Raw genomic sequence first — 5,686 nt, forward strand, 5'->3', positions numbered from 1 at the left:
GAAATGGCAAATAAAATGGAAAGAAAGAAGCACAACCTCGCATCAGGAAGACCAAAGAAAATGTCCGAAATAACTATGATAAGTTATCAATTTTTTCACGCTAATAAACCCGCCAAATTCTAAAAACGAATGCGGAGTAAGAAACAAAATACAATATAGCAGCATGCTGTTGTCCCGTCCGGACAATTATTTGCAATCGACCGAACAGCCTTTTTCAGCCTTTCTACGCATGCCTGCCTACAGCCGTATTAGAACTGGAGTGTAAACTCAAGCGTTATTCCGGTTATTTATGACGAATATTTTACGAATGGTTTTTATGTAACCAATATCAAAAAGTCACAACTACCAGTGATCCATACTTTTCAAAAAGAGGTGTGATTCAAACCCTTCATATGTTTTTATTGGTAATATTTCGATTACAAGTCCTGAATCACGATAGAAAATAAAAATCGAAACGATCTGCCGAATGAAAGCTAAAGAACAGGAATTCAATCATGCATAGGAAAAGTCCCGTTTCCGACGGCGCATTGCCTTTACGGCTATGTTAATATATCTGCCATCTGACCCATTGTAGGACCACTCTCGCCTATAGACGCTGATTAGGAACTTCCCTCAAATTGTCGGTAAAATGAACAGACATCAAAGAATCCCGGAAAATCACAAGTGAGGGAGGGAGGCGAAATGCGCGGGACTCAAGCAGCACCTCCTAAAGTACAAAGCTTCCAGGCGGCTGAAATGAGTCATCCACTGTGATTAGTGTTGTTGTGTGCTTCTTGTAATATAATATGTGTGTTTGCTAAGTCCTTTCTGTACTCGTGAATTCGCCGTCTGAGTTGAAGCGCTTCCCTTTCAGATGTTTTTTTCAGAACCATTAACTTCGATGTGTGCTTGGAGACATTCCGAAGACTACGCAGGTCCATCAAGAACAAAAGACCGGGGCTACTCACAGAGGGTGTGGTTCTGCTCCATGATAACGTGCGTCCACACGTATCCAGGTCACACACGCGGAACTGGCCATGTTCAAATGGGAGCAGCTCAACCATCCACCCTATAGCCCGGATATTTCGCCCTGCGATTTTCATGTGTTTGGTTCCCTGAAAAAACATCTGAAAGGGAAGCGCTTCAACTCGGAAGGCGAACTCAAGGACGCTGTGAAGGACTGGGCCTCGTCACAGACACAGGAATTCTGGGAATAAGGAATCCTTCGGCTCGTTAATCAATAGGATCGTTGTGCTCAGGCCTTTTTGCATACTTTTAATAAAGTCTTCATTTATACCCACAGTGTTGTTTCGTACCTTTTCATTTTAACACCCCTTGTAATTAAACTATCTGTGCCCAGTTAGAGTGAGAATTCCGCTGCTGCCAAAGACTGCCCAGTTTTTTTAAACATACGATTTATTTTTTTGTCCTTTTAAAAATAAAAATGACATTTTAAATAACTTGTCTCTCATGAATTTTCCTTCATAGATTTTTAAAAACATTTTGAGTGATGCATGGAAATTCATCCAAATGCATTCATCCTTTTTTAAATGCACGAAAGAAAATATAAATGTTGGCATAAGGTATCAATCAATGATTTTTATTCGTCATCAGTAAAATTGTTTGCAATGTGGTAAAGGAAACACTTCCGTTTGTTTCATTGCAATATTAATTTTGTTTTCAGTGTAACGTGGATTTCTCCTTAGTGGAAAAAAATTATAATGTTCGCATTAAAATTATTTTTTATAGTAATTCATTTTCTTTTTTTCAGTAAACTAATTTTTCTTTGAAATATTTTTAATTGCTATGCAAATAAATAGAATGCTACTTTAGCATAAATTTCTTATGTTTTTGTTGTTGTTGTTGTTGTTGTTTGTTTGTTTTTGCTAAAAACTGCTTGAGAGTTACATAAAAGAGAAATGAAATCATTGATTTTGTAGACTCGAAAACATAATAATTCATAAGTTTGCTATAAAATTTCAAGAAAATGCCGATAATTCTTGATGAGTTTCTAAAAAAATTTTATGAAAATAAAATTTCTGAAAATAAAGAAAGACGAATCGATGAAAAAGGGTTGTAACTAGGGATGTGCTAATTTTCGAATAATCGAAAAAAATAATCGATATTTTTGGAAAATCGATTTTTTTGTACCAGTGATTGAAATATCTCGATTTATCGGAATCATGATCATGAATAACAGTTCAAGATGAATCGCGATACAATAAATCGATACTGACAATTATTTACGTTTTTGACTTCGTTCTGGTTACCGGTTAGTGTTTATTTTTGTTGCTCTTCATTCTTATTGAATTTCACACATAATTTTTGTTAATATTTCTATAAATACTGCCAGTTTGCAGAAACAAGAAGAGATTAGGACGAAATTGCACAAGAGGAGCAGTTGTTAATCGTGTCCCGGACGATGTAGAGAAAGGTGCTCCCTCATTTACTTGCAAAATTTCAAGTCGATGGACAATGTGTTCAACAGCAGATCGTAACTTATCAGTTGTGATGCACGTTATGGAGTTCTTTAAGTCATTCAACATCGCAACAAGATACCGTCATCATTACAGCCGGAAAATCGACACAAAACATGACAACGACTGCAAACGTTTCTTAACCTAACCTGTTTTGCATAAAGCTTCCTCTTCTTCGCAAGCATAGAAATCTCGACATTTTTTCCCTAGAACTGACAGCTTTTCCCGGTTTTACATTTTATTACTCATAATTCTTGTTCTGGATTGTTAAAATTGTTTCTGTATTCCGTTTTGGTCGTTTATTTCCGGAAAAAGCGCCCTCTGGTAGATATTTTGGAACTATTTTTTTTTTTTTTTTTCGAAATTTCGTGAGCTCATTTCGTGTATAATCTATACACCAAATTTCGTTGCAATCCGTTCATCCGTTTACGTTGCAGGATGCTGTTTATAGGGGAAGTTAAATTATGACCACCCTGTATATTTCTTCAATTTATTATAGAACATAACTTTACTACACAAATGGGTGAAATAAATCTTTAAATTAAAAAAAATTAATATTTTTTTACAAAATTTTAAACCCGGCTGTAGTAAAAAAGTGAATAGTAATCCAGTAAGATTTTTACATGATACCATAGGTGGGATATTAAAATATCGGAATCCCAAAAATTATCTGCGTATCTGAATTAGTTTTTGATATATTAAAAAAAAAAAAAATCCTGCAAAATTTCCAATTGATGATTGAAAATGCCTTGGTCCGCCTACTTTTTTTAAAAATGAATATTATTTCAAATTGTTTTTATCCATCAACTCGTCGTGATATAAAATCGCCATCCTATAATTTGCAGATCAGATGGTTTTTATATAAAATGGGATTTCTTTTCTAATAAAAAAATATATATTTAACCAGTTGATACAAAGATGTAGATAGAATATTAAAGAGAATTTCTTATTTAAATACGTATGCTGCTGGATTGTGATTATTAACGAATCATATTTTGTCTCTCCTTCTAAAATATAATGATCACTCGTTGGACGTCTAAGTAATGCATATTTACGAATTTTTAAGTAAAACTTAAGCAGCAGTCCAATAGTTTAAACACTTTATATTTCGTTTTCCATAAGGATTTCAAATAAGAGTGATAAAAACTGCCATATTTGTAAACGATAATCAAGTATAATTACAAATCTCTGTTTTTAATATCGAAAAGCATTTTTTATCATGGAATTAAAACAAATGCTGTCTTAAATTTATTTAAGATTAGAATTATTCTCATATATATGTTTTAAATATGGTTTTATATTTTCCCTGAAATATGTAAATTAAGATGGTGTAGCTCAAAGAAATTAAATGATTGTATCTAAGTTAAATGATAAAGCTGTTCAAATTCTTATACAGATCTTTATGATAAAACCTTATACTAAATTTCATTCATCTAGCCTCTTTTTGAACTACTTGGTTCTCAAACGCAAAGGCGGATAGGCTTCCCTTCTTTTGATTTAGTCAAATATTGATACAATACTACACTTTTTGTGAAAAAAAAAACCCTACATATGAAATTTTATTGCTCTAATTCTTTCCATTTTTGGTGTTTTCCATTTTCACAGACAAACGGACAAAATTTCAAATAAGTGGATTTTTTTTTTTTTTTTTTTTCTTATTCGAGGAGGATTCGAATTTAAAGTTTTAGTAAAGTCACGGGGTCAAATTATAAGAGGATTTCAGTTATTTATCTTGTATATTTCACATATGAGAAAATAAAAATTTAATTCTAGTGAAATAAAAAAAACATGTTAATTTGGATGATGAAATATTTCATCATCCTAAATGTTGCCCGTGTGCAGTAATTTTAACCAAAGACGTCAATCCTTTATTTCTGTAATTTTACATTCTAAACTTACTTTTTTGATCTCATCTTGTTGAAATCTGTTTGAAACCAAAGTGTAATTTTTTTTAAAAAAAGTATTTCTCAGCTTAATGAATTTTTTATCTGATTAACAATCGCTTCGACTTGAAAATAAAATTTTCTCCTTTGTATAAAGGCTGATAATTAATTCCATTTGCCTAAACTGCATCCACCCTAAAATGATCCATGAGAGTAAATCGAACAGGATATTCAAAATTGGAAAATGTATAGTTTACTGTACTTACACCTTAGGAATGCTACATGAAGAAAGGGAGCTTTTTGTAGAGGTTTCTACTTAATCATTAATATTGCCCAATATGAATATTTAATTCTCTTTTTTCCCATCTAAATTTTAAAAAAAAAAATTTTAGAAACTCTTTTACAGAGATTAAAGTAGCAAATATAATTATTCCACTCGAAATCCATTGAACAAATATTTTTCAATCCTTTTATGTATTGTTTTCGCGGTGAACTGTGTCGGGCAATTCGTAGGAGCTGATTTCAAAAGGTCACCTGCAACCTACATGCACCTCTTCATTTCCTACCTCTTCATTTTGTGTTATCCGTTATTACTTGACGGAAGCAACACCCGGTTTTGTGCATTTGTCTTTTAGGGTGTAAATGGGTGGAAAATTGTTTGAACGATGAGATTACTTTCATACGTTTAACTTGTTTTATATCTAGGAAAATGGAATTTTATACGTTCTTTTACACTCATTTCCTCATGTGCTAACTTTGAAATACCGTGCACTTGTGTACTCTCGATGATGGTACAATATTTTAATATATTTTCTGTACCCGATGATCAGTTAGCCTATTAATGTAATTAAATTTTGATTCCATACCAAAGGTGCCTGCTGATGGCGAATTTGAAGAAAAATTAACTTCAAGATAATATTTATACCAACAAAATATAAATTAAATACAAAAAAGTAAAAAAAAAAAAAAAAAAAAAAAAACATTCAATCTTACCTAAAATAATTTTCAGTTCACCTTTAATAATATAAAATACTTCATTGCCACAAAAAATCACAATGTTTAAACATAAAAATGGGATTCAACAACAGAAGAGGATAATTCATTTCATAGAATATAAACTTAAGCAAAAAATACTAGCATTTATTTTCTGAATAAAGAATCGTTTTTCAACTTTAATATAGCATGAGGAATTTAACACATGAATGAAGCTCCTCAATAATTTTGTCCCTTGAATTGAATTTTAAAAAAGTTCATTATAAATTTTAATAAGAAGGTAGTCAATTTCAAATAGCTTATGATGAGTATGTATTTTAGTTCAAAAATAAATAAATAAATAAAAGAATTGAA

Source organism: Argiope bruennichi, chromosome X2 (assembly GCF_947563725.1).
Source record: "Argiope bruennichi chromosome X2, qqArgBrue1.1, whole genome shotgun sequence".
NCBI classification, from domain to species: domain Eukaryota; kingdom Metazoa; phylum Arthropoda; class Arachnida; order Araneae; family Araneidae; genus Argiope; species Argiope bruennichi.